General features: G+C 43.2%; 1 pseudogene; it reads right to left on the minus strand.

Moving 5' to 3' along the window:
• Positions 1-1,436: 1,436 nt before the first annotated feature.
• Positions 1,437-18,727, minus strand: LOC133282382 (retinoblastoma-like protein 2; annotated as a pseudogene).
• Positions 18,728-19,488: the final 761 nt, after the last annotated feature.

The raw sequence follows: 19,488 nt of genomic DNA on the forward strand, positions 1-19,488 counted from the left end.
AATGCAACTCCCACGGGTTGAGATAAGAACAGTTTAGTAACTAAGGTATAACACAAATCACTACTGCTACCACCAGTAATAATAATGATAAAGGAAATAACAAGGGAAGAGAATACAACACCTCAGCACCAGCTGACCAATAACTCGCCCCCCAGGCCCGACCAAGCTCCGACCGATACCTCTTCCAACCCTGCAGTCTCCCAGCCCTTCCGGCTAACTCCCAGTTACATCCTGGGCATGACGTGCTGTGGTATGGAATACCTCTTTGGTCAGTTTGGGTCAGGTGTCCTGTCTCTGCTTCCTCCTGGCTTCCCCTCCTCCCTGGCAGAGCATGAGGCTCACAAAGTCCTTGGCCAAACCAAAACATCCTTGTTATCAGCTCTGTTCCCGAGCTGAAAGTCAAAACACAGCACTGCACCAGCTACCAAGGAGAAAAATGACTGCTACTGCTGAACCCAGGACAAAGTGGAAGGAAGGAAAGGAAGGAAGAAAAGGAAGGGAAAGGAAGAAAAAGGAAGGAAGGACAAGGAAGGAAAGGAGGGAGGAAAAAGAAAGAGGGAAGAAAATAAGAAAGTAAAAGGAAGGAAATGGAAGGAAAAGAGAGGGAGGGAGGAAGGAAGGAAATGGAAAGAAGGAAGAAAGGAAGGAAATGGAAGGAAGAAAGGAAGAAAATAAGGAAGTAAAAAGAAGGAAAGAAAAGGTCGGAAAAGGTCGGGAGGGAGGGAGGAAGGAAGGAAAAGGGAGGGAGGGAGGAAAAGGGAGGGGGGGAAGGGAGGAAGGAAAAGGGAGGGAGAGAGGAAAAGGAAGGGAGGGAGGAAGGAAAGAAGAAGGGCAACGGAAGGGAGAGAAAGGAAGGAAGGAAGCAAGGCAGGAGGAAGGAAGGAAAGGATGGAAGAAGGGAGGAAGGAAAGAAGGAAGGTAATGGAAAGCAGAGAAAGGAAGGAAGGTAGGTAATGGAAGGCACAGAAAGAAAGGAATGAAGGAAGAAAGGTACTGGAATGCAGAGGAAGGAAAAGGAAGGGATGGAGAAAGGGAGGAAGGAAAGAAAGAAGGTAATGGAAGGTGAAGGAAGGAAGGAAGGAAGATAGGTAATGGAAGGTGAAGGAAGGAAGGAAGGAAGATAGGTAATGGAAGGCAGAGGAAGGAAGGGAGGGAGGGAGGGAGGAAGGAAAGAAGTAAGGTAATGGAAGGCAGAGGAAGGAAGGAAGGAAGGTAGGTAATGGAAGGCATAGAAAGAAAGGAAGGAAGGAAGGAAGAAAGGTAATGGAGTGCAGAGGAAGGAAAAGGAAGGGATGGAGAAAGGGAGGAAGGAAAGAAAGAAGGTAATGGAAGGCGAAGGAAGGAAGGTAGGTAATGGAAGGCAGAGGAAGGAAGGAAGGGAGGGAGGAAGGAAGGAAGGAAGGACGTACAGAATACCTGGAATAGCTGTAACATTCTCAGTGAGAGCCTCTGTCATTTGCTGTATCTTGTAGCCGCCTTAGCAGAGCAGTGTGATTCTCCTGGCAGATACGCTTGGCTGGTGCTTCAGTACTATCTTCCAAGAGAATGCCTCTCTTCTTTGTTGCAGGTTCTCCAGTTCTAACCATGCTGTTTATTTCCTGTAGCCTCTGGAGGGGGGAAGGAGAATTAATTTCTCATTATTTTGACTCCCTAAACATAAGGACACCTTTTGATATTTGCATTACAGTGGGATTACATACACTTTTGTTTCTGGATATCTGCACTGCACGAAGTGCTTCCTGTGACAGACCATCCTTCTCAATCACCATGCTGGTCTCTCCATTACCAGAGCATGCTGCACTCACATTCAAGTAGGTTTGTTTTTTCAACACACGTAGAGCTCAAAGGCCCTCCAACCCTAGTTGTGACCATAGGTAAAACAATTCCTATTAAGACTGAAAATGCTTCCCAAGGAAGATTTCTTCTTCATTCTTGCTGCCCAGGGATGGTGGGATTCAGGCTATTACATGCTCCCCTGGTGAGTCCTCTCATAGTCAAGAGCTTGCTGGAGGATTTTTTTCCACACTAGGTAGGTAAGAGGGTGGGACTGTGCTTGGTGTTCTCTTTGAACACCAAGGAACCCCCTGTCACCTGAAAGCAAAGGGTGCCATTGCCAGCCTTGAGTCTTTCACCTGTTTTGGTACAAAGAGTAACATTTCAAAGTACGCAGTACTCTTAGGCACCTGATTGCTTTACAACTTCTTAGATACCTGAACTGGCAGTTGGAAGAGCATCAGGTGAGAAAGCACAGGTTAGACTATGTAAACAGAACAGTGTGTGGCACTACCAAAAAGAAAAAGGTAGAATTAAGGATTTATAAAAGCAAACTAAGACCCTTCAGTCTCACCTTAGATGTACTGCTACTGAAGTAGTAGAATATTTTCTCTCGAGGAGAGAGCACAGACTCATTTTTGTGTGGTGAGATGTACACAGGGTGGTTGTGGGACAGCTGCACACGGCGAGGGGAGCCCACCTGCATGAACGGGTAGGGCGAGAGCGGAGGGGAGTCTGTCTGCAGAGAAAGGGAGAGAGAAAAATCAAACTGCAGTTGGTGTCTGATCCTACAGCACAGCTTCTGTGAGCTGGTCACCTTAAACTTGGTTCAGTTTTTCTCACTGCTGTCACACCATACACGTTTAGAACAGATGCAAGTTGTGTCATGTTATTTGGCCAGATCAGTGGTGCTTTAGGTTTTTATTTTTAATTTACTTTCCTAATGCTATCTGAGGCTGGCAGCTGACATTGCTCAGCACTGTGTATTGCATACAGGAGAAAACAGCAAGTAGGTATGGACAGTTCTTGGTGTTAGCAGCAGAGCGTGTCCTTGAGGTGAACTTGTAATAAAATTATAAACCCTGGAGTTTGTTTGCAGTGGGGTTAGCTAAGAGCACTTCACTGTTGTAGGTACAGTAAAAAAAGATCTCGTAACAAATGAAAAGCACAGAATTTACTTACTGCATTTGAGGTGTATTTCAGGGCAAATTCTTTGATCTGCTCAATATAGATGTTGTTATAGAACTGTATGAGGTCCCCTCACTCCTCCGCCTTGGTGTCACTGTTGGTCCTGGTCAGTCGGGTTGGGATAGGGGGGGCACTGCTGGGGTGCAGAACAGGCAGGGTGCTGCTGGATCGCATCACAGGGCTGGAGTCTCTGCTCCCTGCAATGAGGAACAGCTCCTGAGCTGAGTCACAGCTGCTTCACCTGCTCCAGTCACCTCCACCTGTTGTTCAGCCCCATAAAGCCACTGTCTTCCCCACCCTTAAATTGCAGCACAGTGAGCCTGAACCTGGTGCCAGTACAAGCAAGGCTGATGTCGTTCCCTTAGCACCTCATCTTACAGAGAAGCAGTATCAGCCTTATTACAGACCAATGTGCTGCTGAGGATGTGTACAGAAACATGTTTGATTTCTATCATCTTACCAGACAAACCGCAAGTGGTTCTTCTGTATAAGCTCAGTTTCATCACACAGTAAGCAGAGATAAACCTCCACTTTTCAGGTATTCATGCTGCGCTTTTAACAGTAGCTCTTGTTGCTGACTGTCACCATTTCAAATTGGGAACAGTAGACTTTTTCAGCTCATAGTATCTTGAAAACTTGTGGTAGGAATATACAGCATCACTTATTTGCTTTCCTTTATAAAGGTTAACTCAAGGAAAATGTGCCAAGGAAAGCCTCTGCAGAGCTGTTGGATTGGCTGAAGCAGATGCTGTGGGTGCTTGGTTTGTCCCTGTCTCTGAAGACAGCCAGCTGCTGCAAAAGAAACTGCTACAGCTACACAACTGTGGTAAGTAAAGGAGTACCTGTGAGCATGGGGTACCACGGGTTTCCTTCCTTTCTACAAAGACGTGTTCTTTGGTGGACAGATTGAGCTCCAAGAGCTGAGGCCAGCTACCATGGTAAACTCTGAAGGGAAGCGCATGTGGTGATGGATTCCAAACTGTCAAAGTGGGTGTAAGACTAACTTTGGAGTTATAGCAATTCTTACATGGTATCAATACATTCTCAATTGTGTCCAGGTTCAGCAAAGAAGGAACTGTTTGGGGTGGGGTGACACAAAATCCAACTCTTACTTTACACACACTGTTTTGGAAATAGAATTAAACCCAAACTCCTGGAATTGGGAATCACTCACTTCTTTCCTTGTTCCTCTCTTTACTTCTCTCTGTAGGTGAGTTCTGCTGGCCGCTGCTGTCACTGCTGCCAGAGCGTCGTCGGCATCTCCTGACTTTTATCAGGACACTCCGATATACCTGCAGGGAGAAAGAGGAGCACAGCGAAGGGAGGATGGTCAGGTAGGCATTTACGTACTCAGGAAACAATAATATGCATGATACATTGGCTTTTCAGAAACTACATTGTGGTATCAAACTGCTGCTTACAGGGGAAAATAGAGCCTCCCAAGAGGAGTGTATCCAACAGGCACTGCTGCTGTGATTTTTTTATTTTAGGTTTAGTCTAGCATGAAAAGCTTTCAGTAGTGCAGGATTTTGGATCAACTGCTGTCTGGTGAGGAGAATGGCTCATGGACTGCAGTCATTGAATACTAACTGTTCCTTCAGAAAGAGATCCATTCCTAAGATAGACCCAAGGCATTTAATAAACCAGATACCACGTTGTTGAATACGATCTGTACTTACATGACTCTTGGCTTGTGGTTGTGTCCAATAGCAGCGCATAATGTTCTGAAATGATCTGTCCTCCTTGGTCACCTAAGAGGAGATGGACAGAAAAGGATAACAGTTTTTCTGTGTTCTTTTTATTTGTTTGGGGTGGTTGTCTGTAGTGTTTGATTGGTTTGGGATTTTTGAGGAATTGTAATCTTTGGAACATTAAGTCTTAGGGAGGTGTTTTGTTGGTTTGTTTTTGTTTTATTCACACCTTACCTTAGCCATTATGTAGATGGCACACATCAGGAGCTGATTCAGATGTCTATCCATCATGATTTCAGGACAGTGCACCAAGGAATACTCAAAACATGTCCAGATCTTTTTCCGCATCTCATCAGATACGAGTTTGACACAGAGATCTCTCAGGCAAACACTAGCTAAATGGTACACCTGTGGAAAGGGAGACTTGCTCAGGGCCCAGCAATACAGCTTTTCTCACCCAGCTCAAGAGAAGCTCAGACCTGCACACCCTGTAAAACTTGTGCAAATGATAAGCCAAAAGAAGAATTCTTTTTAATTTTTTTTTTTCCTTTAAAGAAACAGATATTCTCAGTTCTGGTATTGATTCTAAGAAAACATTTGTTTAAATTAAGCTTAACTTTGAGTTGTCCTGAGCACAGGAAGGGCACTGCACAGCTTAGAGCAACTGCTGTGTACTGGATAAACCAAAATATCTCTAAGGTGAATTTCTTTCTTTTACAAAGCCTTAAAGAAAACAGACACCTTCAAGTACCTGCTAGCGGAGTACATAATATACTTCACAATTCGTGGTCTGAGAGCCTACTCCTTTGCTAGTGAGAAGTTGCCTGCAAAAGAAAACTACTCTCCAGGTATGTGAATGAACAGACAAAAAGTATAGATTCACTTTGAAATGGAATATTCTTCTATTGGTAGTAATAATAATTACATATTTTAAAAATCACTGAAGACTTGCCAAAATACTAAGCAAAGCACAAATCAGACTGAAAATTACCTTTCTAAAGAAGAGTGAAAGCGAGCCCATCTTCCACGACCTGATGGACATGACAGTGGCAAAGGGCTGGGTTTGCCTCTGCTCTCCAGGAGAAATCTGCTGCACAGTGACCTGGCTGGGTAACTGCAGCACAGCCCCCGTCACCTGGGTGTTCAGGGTACCTGTGAGCGCCTGGGCACTGAGGGGCTGAATGGGGCCAGGGACAGCCTGAGCCTGGGTACCCACATTTACCTGGACTGGGAAGAAAGTAATTCCTCCGTTTTCATTGGCGATACCTGTAATTTAAGGAAAAGAGTCTGAAATAAGAGCAAGTTGTGTGTGGGGTGGGTAGGTATTTCTGATTGGTTGTGGTTTTGTTTGGTTTGGGGTTTTTAAAGAATTCAGTATTTTATAAGCAACTAATTTTATTAGTTGCTTATAACTATATATTTAGTACATTATATATGAAACTTTCATCAAAATACTTTTGGCTTTTCATCATAAGGAGACTAGAAGATAATGAAATTGAACCAAGTTTTTCATACTAATGTAACTTCCATCCAGTGCCAGTTCAGGAAGGCAGGCTGACTGAAATAACTCAGTTCTATAAGGCAGATGTTGGCAGTCAGAACATCCTTGTATACATGTTCTGTCTCTAACTTCTGCTCATCTATTCAAACAATTCTTCCCCCATTAGGAATCCTTTTTTTCTCCACTGGTGTACTGTTCTCCCTTCCTCCTTACTGTGTCCTAATACTCTGATGGGAGCAAGCCCCAGTAATGCTACAGTAGCTTTCTCTCACCTTGTACTGGTATTGTCACAGTTTGCCCATTTTTGGTAGTTACGGTGGAAGTTGCTGCTGTAAACAGTGTCTGGCCAGGCACTGGGGTTACTGACATCACTTGGGATTCATGTTCTGCACAGGCACCGTATTCACCACAGGCTGTTGGGAAACTCTTACTGGAGTGCTGCTGTCAGAGTTGTTATCAGCAAACAGCCTTCTCCTTGTAGGATTGGCTGTAGGAGAGCTGTATCTGTCATACAGGGTGGTTGAAGGGGATGAAGGGCCTGTGCATTGAGAAACAACACACACACACATATATATTTAACTCTTGTTGTATAATCCCATATTATAAAAATACATGAGAGAAATCTAAGGAGTACCAAAACATGTCATGCCCAGCTCTTCATGTCTACATTTGTGCCTTAAAGATTGCTTTTAGAGATTACTTCATCTCAAATAATACTGTTTCATGTTTTTCTAAGCTAATGTATTATATTTTATTTTTCAGAGAACAAGTTTAAGACTTCATATAACTAAATATATAAGTGGAGCTTTGATTTTGGTGTAACAGTAAAGCAAACTGTTCAAGTGCTACCAATGAGAACTTAAGTAGTGTGTGCTTAAGTATTAACATATACATATGTATACAGACATACATGCTGTTCATATACATAGCTTCCTGAAAACAGCATTTTGTGCATGCTGAAATTAATGAATGCATCACACATCTGACTTAACTATGTGAGTTGCAATAGAAATACCATGTAAAGATGTGTTTGCAGTTAACTGTACCTTGACATTAAAGCAACTTCCTTACTGTATGACAAAAAAAAATTAAAGCCATGGTCTAAGAAGTGTAAGTATGTTATACTTTTAAAAGTCTCACCTTTCCCTAGTTCACCAGTTTCAGTGCGGAACTCATTTATTCTTCTTGATGTCAATGGAAAACCCACAGCACTGTTCCCAGCAGATCTCTCAAAATACTGAGGTGGCATTACATACAATATTCATACTGTTATTAGATTGTCTGTATCTGAGTGTCTACATAACACATTTTTAAAAGCTTCTACACTACAGAATTTTTAACAGCACGACTATAGAAAAAAACAAAAAACCACTGAAAAACTTAACATCAACCTAACTAAAACTTTGTAGCCATTGTCCTACTTGGGTAGATAGGGTACTGTAACAATCTTCCTGTGACTACAATTAAAAGTCTGCTTTTTTTAATCACATTTTTTTGCCTAGTAATCTTCTCAAGCACAAGTGACTAGTCCAAATCTTCCCTGCTTAGCCTTTTTGTTCCCTGTTCAACTATGCTGTGCAAATACTGGGTGATAATCACCTCAGCTGCATGTCTTCATTGTGTCTGTCTGTCCTGGGTTTGGCAGTAGCAGTCATTTTTTCTCCTTCTTAGTAGCTAGTGCAATGCTGTGTTTTTGACTTTCAGCCTGGGAACAACACTAATAACACACTGACGTTTTGAGTTGCTTCTAAGTAATGTTTACTCTGGTCAAGGACTTTCTGAGTCTCATGCTCTGCCAGGGAGGAGGAGAAGCCGGGAGGAAGAAGAGACAGGACACCTGACCCAAACTAGCCAAAGGGGTATTCCATACCACAGCACATCATGCCCAGTATATAAACTGGGGAGAGTTACCCGGAAGGCTCAGATCGCTGCTCGCGTAGAGCTGCGTATCAATTGGTGGGTGGTAAGCAACTGTATTCTCTCCCCTTGTTATTTTCCCTTATCATTATTTTTATTGGTGGTAGTAGTAGTAGTAGGTAGTAGTAGTAGTAGTAGTTTTGTATTATACCTTAGTTACTGGACTGTTCTTATCTCAACCAATGGGAGTTACATTCTTTTGATTCTCCTCCTCATCCCTCTGGGAGTGGGGGGAGGAAGAAGGGGGAGTGAGCGAGCAGCTGCATGGTTCCGAGTTACCAGCTGGGCTTAAACCATGACACTGTCCCTGCAGCACACTACAGTTCCTGCGTCCTCTAAACTGAGCACCTTGTAGGGTGAAACTAAGATTTAAACATGTAGAGCCGATCCTTCAGAGTATAACATCTCCTCTCTACTATCCTGTCTGATGAGAGAAACTGTAAAACAGAAAGAAGTGCTCACTTCTTCACAAGCAGGAACCTTGTTTTCATTATCCCTGATTCTGTCCCACAGTATGGATTCCTGTTTCCAAGCCATGCTTTCCAAGATCTGCTCCTCAATATGATTAAGGTGTTTTACTACTTCCCGACAAAGGCCATACTCTGCTCTGATGAAAGCTTCAATTACCTGCAAGGTGGATAATTATGATCAACATAGTGTACTTGTTTCATAGATTGTTTCTTACAGAAAGAGCTAATTCCTGATTTTCAAGGAAGAGATTATTAGAAACATGAAGGCTGCATCACTATGCCTCAATCAGGTGCTGCTTTCCGCTTTCATCAGAAGACAGATATTTGTATCTTTCTAAACAAACACATCAAGCTGCAACAGTAGTTCATGATACAATGATAATCCAGCAGTTACTACATGGATACTGCTTCTCAAACTGCTAACACTGTTTGATTGCTAAATGTCCAAGACACACCCCAGAAAAACAGACACTTGTGTAATATTTTTTTCAATACAAAACAGGGCAAAGCTGAGCATGAAGGGTTAGTGTGTACATTAACATGACTTACTCATGACTGGATAAGCATTTATAGCTATCAAACACTTTACCTTATAAAAATTATGAACTGGAATGTCAAATATTTCAGGGATGAATGGAAAGTTTCCAGGTGGGTTGTACGTGAAGGTAATGATCTCAAGGCAACATGCCAGCAGTGATCAATGAAACACATCCTGCTCTAGTATTGCCTGCAAGAGTTGCAAATTTTAATGTTTAATTTACAGTGCAACTATAAAACAGTAAAATATTTTTTACTCTGCCTTAACAGCAAGATTATCAAGCTTATTAAAAGAGATGTTATTTGATAAAGGCAGAACAGACTCCAAAATGAGCCATCTTCACTCATTAAAAATCTCATGTATCTTGTCTTTACAAACGAACAATTCCCTGTACACTTTTTAGAATCATAGAATAGTTAGGGCTGGACGTTAAGATCATCTAGCTACAACCCCCCTGCCATGGGCAGGTGCTGCAGAAAAAATATGGACTCAGTCAGAGATCAATGTGATTAGGCCAAACCCGTTTATTGCAAAGCCTTAACTCCTTATATACTGTTTCTTACATGCGCTTACAGTGATTTGGCATATTATGATTGGATACATGTCTTGAAGACCCTTAGTGACTAACATATAATTGGTTAAGCACAGGTGTGAGAACTTGACCTTGAAAGCTTGCCAACAGTCCACAGTTCTCATAACTCGGTGAATTCCAGCTTCTTCTTATCTTGCTTGCTTAAGCTTCCTCGGGCCTCTCACGGCCTTCCTGTATCTTTCAGGATTATTCAGAGTTCATGTACAAATTATCCATTCTCCTGTGAGAAAACTATCTCCACAGGCAGGGACACCTCACACTAAACAAGGTTACCTAAGCCTCTGTCAAACCTGGCCTTGAACACTGCCAGGGATGGAGCATTCACAACCTCCCTGGGCAGCCCACTCCAGGGACTCACTATTCTCACAGTAAAGAGTTTCTTCCTTATATCCAATCTAAACTTCCCCTGTTTAATTTTTAACCCATTACCCCTTGTCCTATCACTACAGTCCCTAATGAAGAGTCCCTCCCAGCATCCTTATAGGCCCCCTTCAGACACTGGAAGGCTGCTATGAGGTCTCCATGCAGCCTTCTCTCCTCCAGGCTGAACAGCCCCAACTTTCTCAGCCTATCTTCATACGGGAGGTGCTCCAGTCCCCTGATCATCCTCGTGGCCCTTCTCTGGACTTGTTCCAACAGTTCCATGTCCTTTTTATGTTGAGGACACCAGAACTGCACACAATACTCCAGGTGAGGACTCACGAGAGCAGAGTAGAGGGGCAGGATCACCTCCTTTGACCTGCTGGTCACGCTCCTTTTGATGCAGCCCAGGATACGGTTGGCTTTCTGGGCTGCAAGCGCACACTGCCTGCTCATGTTCATTTTCTCATTGACCAGCACCCCCAAGTCCTTCTCTGCAGGGCTACTCTGAATCTCTTCTCTGCCCGACCTGTAGCTGTGCCTGGGATTGCTCTGACCCAGGTGTAGGACCATGCACTTGGTATGGTTAAACTTCATAAGGTTGGAATAATGGCCCACCTCACAAGCGTGTCAAGGTCCCTCTGGATGGCATTCCTTCCCTCCAGTGCATCAACTGAACCACACAGCTTGGTGTCATTGGGAAACTTGCTGAGGGTGCACTGAATCCCACTGTCCATGTTGCCAACAAAGATGTTGAACAAGACCGGTCCCAACACTGATCCCTGAGGGACACCACTCATTACTGGTCTCCAGCTGGACATTGAGCCATTGACCACAACTCTTTGAGTGCGGCCATCCAGCCAGTTCTTTATCCACCGAGTGGTCCACCTATCACATTGATATCTCTCCGATTTAGAGACAAGGATGTCGTGTGGGACAGTGTCAAATACTTTACACAAATCCAGGTAGATGACGTCAACTGCTCTACCCCTGTCCATCAGTTCTGTAGCCCCATCATAGATGGCCACCAAATTGGTCAGGCAGGATTTCCCCTTAGTGAATCGATGCTGGCTGTCACCAACTACCTTGTTGTTTTTCATGCGCCTTAGCATGCCTTCCAGGAGAATCTGCTCCAAGATTTTGTCAGGCACAGAGGTGAGACTGACTGATCTGTAATTCCCTGGATCATCCCTTCTCCCCTTCTTCACCTGACTGCCATGATTTTTCAAATATGATGGACAACGTAACATTCAATGTACCTACAGGCTCTGTTTCAGAGATTTACCCTAATTTTGCAGAGCTGTATATTCTGCTCTACAGCTAGTTTCCTTTTCTGTAGGTCCAAGTTTAGAAAAGAGGTACAATTTGATTAGTTTTCCTTACAGATAAGTCAGTGTCTCCCAGTCTCCTCCTCTCTTGCTCAATGACAGACTCCAACACCTTGTAGTATAGCACCTCAGCATGACAAAAATGCTTACTAGCAACATCTGCAGGAATTTTAAAAAGAAACAATACTGAGAAATGCAATAAAAGAATTACATTCTATATCTTAAGCTACAAAGATGCAACTATTTAGTAGCCTGTGTGGATTTCTGTACTACTGTGATTACAATGCTTCCAGGACTAAACCAGTTAATTTAAAATAAAGGTAGTAATCCCTCTCCTGTGCTGCACTGACTCCTGCATGCAGAGCAGAATAGCTTATTACTGAACCCAGATTTTGATGACAACACCATCTATAAGAACAATCCTTAACATTGCTCTAATACACATATTTCAAGTTCAGAAAATATGTTGGAAAATATATTGAAATGGATCCAACTTGACGTAAGGTTTGTAAAGACTACAATTAATTAATTTCATTACTGTCACAGAAATCCTTGCAATCACAATTATTCTTATATTTGATCGAAAAAGTGTTCCCCTTAACAGCGCTTTTCATTTTGCTTTTGTAGAACTGAAAGCATCCTCAAATTCCAGTGATTTAAGCTAAGGCTGATGATAAATTTGTATTCAGGGTTGAATTTTGCTGAGTCTTAAGAATACAGGAAAATACAAACATAAGAAAGGACACACTTGTGCTGAAGCATATCCTCTAATGTAGTTACAATTACTTACAGGTATTTTAATTCTTTTCTGTATAAGTAAAATGTTTCCCACCTTTGGAAAAATTACTGAATTCTCCTTCAGACTGCGTGCTCTGGCAGTATACTTCATGCATTTCTTTTACTCAGTTGGCAATAGATTGAGAAGGATCTCTGGAACATGCCCTGAAAATAAAAACACTGTCAACATACTATTCCTACAAAGAAAAAAAAAACAAACCAGAAACATTTTGATACACTGGAGGGAAGGAATGCCATTCAGAGGGACCTGTGAGGTGGGCTGATGCCAACCTCATGAAGGTTAACCAAGCCAAGTGCAAGGTCCTACACCTGAGTTGGAACAATCCCAGGCACAGCTACAGGTTGGACGGAGAAGAGATTCAGAGCATCCCTGCAGAGAAGGACTTGGGAGTGCTGGTTGATGAGAAAATGAACATGAGCAGGCAGTTTGCACTTGCAGCCCAGAAAGCCAACCGTATCCTGGGCTGCATCAAAAGGAGCGTGACCAGCAGGTCAAAGGAGGTGATCCTGCCCCTCTAATCTTCTCTTGTGAGACCTCACCTGGAGAATTGTGTGCAGTTCTGGTGTCCTCAACTTAAAAAGGACATGGAACTGTTGGAACAAGTCCAGAGAAGGGCCACGAGGATGATCAGGGGACTGGAGCACCTCCCGTATGAAGATAGGCTGAGAAAGTTGGGGCTGTTCAGCCTGGAGAAGAGAAGGCTGCATGGAGACCTCATAGCAGCCTTCCAGTATCTGAAGGGGGCCTACAGGGATGCTGGGGAGGGACTCTTCATTAGGGACTGTAGTGATAGGACAAGGGGTAACGGGTTAAAAATTAAACAGGGGAAGTTTAGATTGGATATAAGGAAGAAACTCTTTACTGTGAGGGTGATGAGGCACTGGAATGGGTTTCCTGGGGAAGTTGTGAATGCTCCATCCCTGGTGGTGTTCAAGGCCAGGTTGGACAGAGCCTTGGGTGACATGGTTGATTGTGAGGTGTCGCTGCCCATGGCAGGGGGGGTGGAACTAGAAGATTTTAAGGTCCTTTCCAACCCTAACTATTGTATGATTCTATGAGTCTAAAGTTGGGACTGTTCAGCCTGGAAAAGACTGCGTGGAGACCTCATAGTGGCCTTCCTGTTTCTTAAGGGGGCCTACAAGGATGCTGGGGAGGGACTGTTCATGAGGGACTCTAGTTGTAGGACAAGGGGCAATGGGTTAAAACTTCAACAGGGGAAATTCAGGTTAGATATAAGGAAGATGTTCTTTACTGTAAGGGTGGTGAGGCACTGGAATGGGTTGCCCAGGGAAGCTGTGAATGCTCCATTCCTGGCAGTGTTCAACGCCAGGTTGGACAGAGCCTTGGGTGACATAGTTTAGTGTGTGGTGTCCCTGCCCATGGCAGGAGGGTTGGAACTAGATGATCTTAAGGTCCTTTCCAACCCTAACTATTTTATGGTTCTATAATTCTAAACCCAAGCCTTTAATTTTTTTTTATAATACAATGAAAGTTTGAAACTGGAAATATCTTGGATAACAATGTGAGCACACCCATAGGTGCCTAACTTCATTTGTAATGTAAAACAGCCACAACAAATTATTAGTATTGTATACATGGTGGTAAATACACACATATTTTCTTGATTGGGGATAATTATTTAAACTGCATTTTTCACATTATATAAAATTGATTTTAAATATATTGTACCTGACGCAACAGTTTATCTACATGAAGAATAAATTTTATGTTGCATCTCCTACAAAGGGGAGCTATTTGCTAGATGCAAGATTTGCCAAGTAGGCAGAAGAAAAGTCTTGACATTTTGTATTAGCAGTTTGCTGTTAGAGATGCTCGGAACCACTGTGTTTTAAATGTGGTATTTTCTTACAGCCATCAGTCCCTTAAGGACAAATGTGTCTAAATAAAGAGAACAAAGTATTTGATATTTAAATATCTCTCTGAGTCCTATTTTACTCCAGAACCTTTCAAATCTTAGTGTTCATCATTAACATTTGTTATTAAAACTATTTTAAAGAATAGGATTATTTGGTAGCTAAACATCAAACCCACCTGAGTATTTGCTCCAGATTTTCACTGGGGGCATTTTTCAGTCCTGCCAGCATTGTGTGAAGGCGGCTCAAGCTGTATGTTGCCATGGAAACAGGTGTTACATACGGGTTGATCTCTTTAATATACTTGCGGCCGGTAAGTGGGGTTGTAATACTGAGTGATTTGGACTAACAAGAGAAAAAAATAAGAACATAACTGAGCACTGCTATAAAACTTAGACACAAGTCATAACCACAGAAGTGTCCATCTGTAGAATTCTTACCCTGTGTTATGATACATGCCTGGGGAAAATGGCTGGGAATCAAACAGCCCAAACTAGTGATGTCTCAGAAAAGAGACCCCAATGACCTATGTGTCTGTATTGAACAGTACTATATAAACATATGAACAGGGAAGATGTGACTTCACAATGAAATGCAGGTACTGGGAGGGAAGTGTGAAAAAAACAGGCCAATCTAAAAAACCCTAAACACCCAACAATCCCTTCCTACCTTGTGAATAAAAAAGGTAGCTGTAGCTCATAGGAAAAGTGTACTGAGCCAGGGTTTCCTTTCAACAGGTTTAATGATTAAAATGAAAAGTCCTCTTGATTAGTGTTAGCGGCGAGGAGAAGCAAGACACCCCAACCCAATATGGGTGATAAGCAAGCTTCTACTTTATTCCTGGCGCACATCGCTTATATCCGCGTGGTGTTAGCCACGCCTACTAGTCACAACAGTATTGGTTAGTTCTACACGGCTTCCTCTACATTCTCCTCCCATGTCCGGTTTCCGGTTACCTGTGAGGCCTACACTTTGCTTTGCTCACACAAGGCCTCTAAGGACCCATGGCCTTGCTCTTGGAGCCATTCTGCAACAGATTAGCATTTTAATTCATTTTCATCAGATAAAGCCATCTGTCAAGGGTTCAGCTGTAACAGTTATTTTTCTCCTTCCTAGTAGTTGGTGCAGTGCTGTGTTTTCGGATTTTGCCTGAGAACAACACTGATAACACACTGATGTTTTTAGTTGCTGCTATGTAATGCTTACCTCAATCAAGGACATGACAGTCTCTCATGCTCTGCCAGTGAGGAGGGGCACAGGAAGCCGGGAGGAAGCAGAGACAGAACACTTGACCCAAACTAACCAAAGGGGTATTCCATACCACAGCACATCAAGCCAAGTATATAAACTGGGGGAGTCACCCTGAAGGCCCAGATCGCTGCTCGGGTCAGACTGGGTATCGGTCGACGGGTGGTGAGCACTTGTATTGCGCATCACTTGTGATTGTTGGGTTTTTTTTCTCTTCCCTTTTTAGTTTCGTATTCTCTCCCCCTTGTTATCTCCCTTATCATTATTCTTATTAATAGCAGTTTTCTGTTATACTTTAGTTACTGGACTGTTCTTATCTCAATATGTGGGATTTACATTCTTTCGATTCTCCTCCCCATACCAGCTGGACAGTCATGAGTGGCAGGGTATGTGGGATAGTATGGGCAAGTATCTAGGCCAGTGGGCCCCTCCAGTGCTTTGGAACTTCACCCCTGAACAAGTACGAAATCCAGGAAAACTAGTAAAACACTTAAATGAGGTGTGCTGTCATCCTGGCAACACCAGAGAGGGACAAATCATGGCAATGTGCTGGGGTTTGGCCTACATCTACAGAGCCCTGCTCAACACTATATGGCACCTTCAAGGGGAAAAATATGTCTCTGGATCTGATGGCAAAGCAACAGACAACACAGCTACTCTGTCCCCGACAAGAAGCACAGCAGTCACTTCAACTCCAGTGAAAGACACTGCAGCCACCCAAAACCCAGTAGCAAGCACTGCAGCTGAACCAAAGGACCAATCTGTGCCAATATCAGTTACCCCTATAAGCAAGAGGAGATGCAAACGAAAACCAGCTTGTCCAGAGAAGGAAGATGCAGAAGACTCAACGCCAGAAACAGAGGGGGCAATAACTGAATGAGAATTAGTACAAGAATCAGAGAGAGAACAAGAGGTAACTTCTCAAACCCTGTCCTTGACTAAGCTGTAGAACATGCGAAAATATTTCAGCTGTCTTCAAGGTGAGCACATCATCACCTGGTTGCTCGAATGCTAGGAAAATGAGGCCGAAGGTCATGAACTAGAGCATAGGAAAGCCAAGCACCTGGGATCATTTGCTAGGGAAGGGGGAATTGACAAAGTGATGGCAAAAGAGAAATGAGTACTCTCTAACGGAGAGTGGAGACTAACAGTAGACTATCATGGCCTGAATGAAGTCACACCACCCTTGAGTGCTGCCGTACCGGACATGCTAGAACTTCAGTATGAACTAGAGTCAAAGGCAGCCAAGTGATATGCCACAATTGATACTGCCAAGGCATTTTTATCAATTCCTTTGGCAGCAGAGGGCAGGCCACAGTTTGCTTTTACTTGGAGGGGTGTCCAGTTCACTTGGAATTGACTGCCCCAGGGGTGGAAACACAGCCCTACCATCTGCCATGGACTGATCCAGACTGCACTGGAACAGGGGCAAGCTCAAGAAATACCTGCAGTACATTGATGACATTATTGTGAGGGGTGATAGAGTGGAAGAAGTCTTTGAGAAAGGGAGGAAAATAATCCAAATCCTGCTGAAAGCCGGTTTTGCCATAAAACAGAGTAAGGTCAAGGGACCTGCACAGGAGATTCAATTTTTGGGAATAAAATGGCAAGATGGACGTAGACAGATCCCCACAGATGTGATCAACAAGATAACAGCAATGTCTTTACCAACTAATAAGAAAGAAATGCAAGCTGTCTTGGGTGCAGTGGGATTCTGGAGAATGCACATCCCAAATTACAGTTCTATTGTAAGCCCTCTCTATCATGTGACCTGGAAGAAGAATGATTTTAAATGGGGCCCTGAGCAACAACAAGCCTTTGAGCAAATTAAACGCAAGATAGTTCATGCAGTAGCCTTTGGACCAGTCCGGACCGGGCCAGATGTAAAAAATGTACTGTACACTGCAGCTGGGGAGAACGGTCCTACCTGGAGCCTCTGGCAGAAAGCTCCAGGGGAGACTCAAGGTCGACCCCTCAGCTTTTGGAGTCGGGGATACAAAGGATCTGAGGCCAGCTATACCCCAACTGAAAAAGAGATACTGGCAGCCTATGAAGGGGTTCAAGCTGCTTCGGAAGTAATTGGCACTGAAGCACAGCTCCTCCTGGCACCCCGGTTGCCCATGCTGGGCTGGATGTTCACAGGCAGGGTCTCCTCTACACCTCATGTAACTGATGCTACAGAGAGTAAATGGGCTGCACTTATTACAGAATGAGCTCGAACATGAAATCCCAGTCACCCAGGAATTCTAGAAGTCATGATGGACTGGCCAGAGGGCAAAGATTTTGGAATGTCACCAGAGGAAGAGGAGATGTGTGCTGAAGAGGCCCCACCATATAATAAACTGTCAGAAAGTGAGAAGCAATATTGCAGAAACTGCTAAAGGAGGAGTTGAGTCAGTTTACAGATGATCTTGCAAACTTTCTTCCAGAACACTGTGATATTCTGTATCCATAGGTACACATATCTGCATTTAAAGCCCATGCCTGGTTTTCAGAAGCTGCTCTAGTCACATGAAGGCCCTGATAATTTTACATGTCTTCACTTTATTGTTCTGAAATACGTAGTGTTCTTTATCCTGCCAAAGACCACATTCTGTGCTACTTTATTACTCATATATAAAGACATATCTGTATATTGTGTTTGTAGGAAAGCAAGGTGAAAAACATTCCCTAGTGCTTTATGTAAGACTGTTAACAGATATAATATTATGACCTGAAGGACATCTGGCAAAGGGAAACAAAAGGAACGTAGAAAGCAAAGCACTGAGCAGCTTTGCATGTGTTAAGCAATCAGCTCTGCATATAGGACAGAGATGTGAGGGAAGGGGAAGCTACACAGACAAGTAAAGGTATTCCCAACAGTTGCAGGACAATTCAGCACCTGCCAAAACATCTGTACAGAATTGTCCCTCCTGTTGTGCTTCAAAATCTTCACCTAAAGATCCCGCTTTAGATAATTACCTAAATATTGTCTGTGGTAGATTTGATCAAAGTAACCCCAAATGCATGGATAAATTCTGTCCAAAAAATCCAACAGTAAAGACTATTTCTAATCAATTACCAAAATTTAACTCAGTTGTGCTGTGTACACTCCAAGATCACCTTGAACAATAAAGATGTCAATTTTTAGTAGCTGATTCTTGTGATGAGACACAGACAAACTTGTCTTATTCTCTAAATAAAACCAGCAACATAGACCATGTCATACTCACTCTGTCAAAGTGCTGTTGCAAATTATGTGTCACTTGTACTCTTTCAGGTGTTTCCATTCCCAAAGTTGTATTTAAGCAACTTGTGAGATTTCCAATTTCTTCACCTGCATCCTCCCCAAGAAATATTCGCTCATCAAGATTTCCTACTGACAAAACATACTCCTCATAGGCCTTGTTGATGGCTTTGCTACAGCATAAAGGAAAAGACAGATACAAAACCATCTTTATTTAGACAGCACTTGGTCACGTGCTTACTGATCAAACACACTTGGGCCTCTTGGACGTCCATTTCAGGACTTCTTTTAACACTGGAGCACTTTTAAAATGTGCAATATCTTCAACATGACAGCGACAAGGTCATTATTTTCCCATTAGATCTGATGGATTGCAAGTCAGTATCGCTACAGGAAGAACATAGTAAAAAATTTTTCTCCTCCTTAGAAGCTGGTGCACTGCTGTGTTTTGAACTTCCGTCTGAGAACAATGCTGATAACACACTGATGTTTTGAGTTGTTGCTAAGTATTGCTTACTCTGATCAAGGACTTTTCAGTCTCATGCATGAATAGTGAGGAGGTGCATAGAAATCTGGGAGGAAACAGAGACAGGACACCTGACCCAAACTAGCCAAAGGGGTATACCATACCACAGCATGTCATGCCCAGTATATAAACTGGGGGAGTTACCCAGAAGGCCGACATCACTGCTCGGGTCTGGCTGGGTATCGGTCAGCGAGTGGTGAGCAACTGTATTCTCTCCCCTTGATATTTCCCTTATTATTATTATTGGTGGTAGTAGTTTTGTATTATACCTTAGTTATTGGACTGTCTTATGTCATTCTGTGGGATTTACATTCTTCTGATTCGCCTCCCCATCCCTCCAGGAGTAGGGGGAGGAAGAAGGGGGGGAGTGAGCGAGTGCCTGTGTGGTTCTGAATTGCCAGCTGGGCTAAAACCACAACAGTTCTCTTTGATGCCTTATGTGGGGCACAAAAGGTTG

This window comes from Pezoporus flaviventris, unplaced genomic scaffold, assembly GCF_033815535.1.
Source record: "Pezoporus flaviventris isolate CSIRO_AGI_PZ_B2104156 unplaced genomic scaffold, CSIRO_AGI_Pfla_v1 ptg000121l, whole genome shotgun sequence".
NCBI classification, from domain to species: domain Eukaryota; kingdom Metazoa; phylum Chordata; class Aves; order Psittaciformes; family Psittacidae; genus Pezoporus; species Pezoporus flaviventris.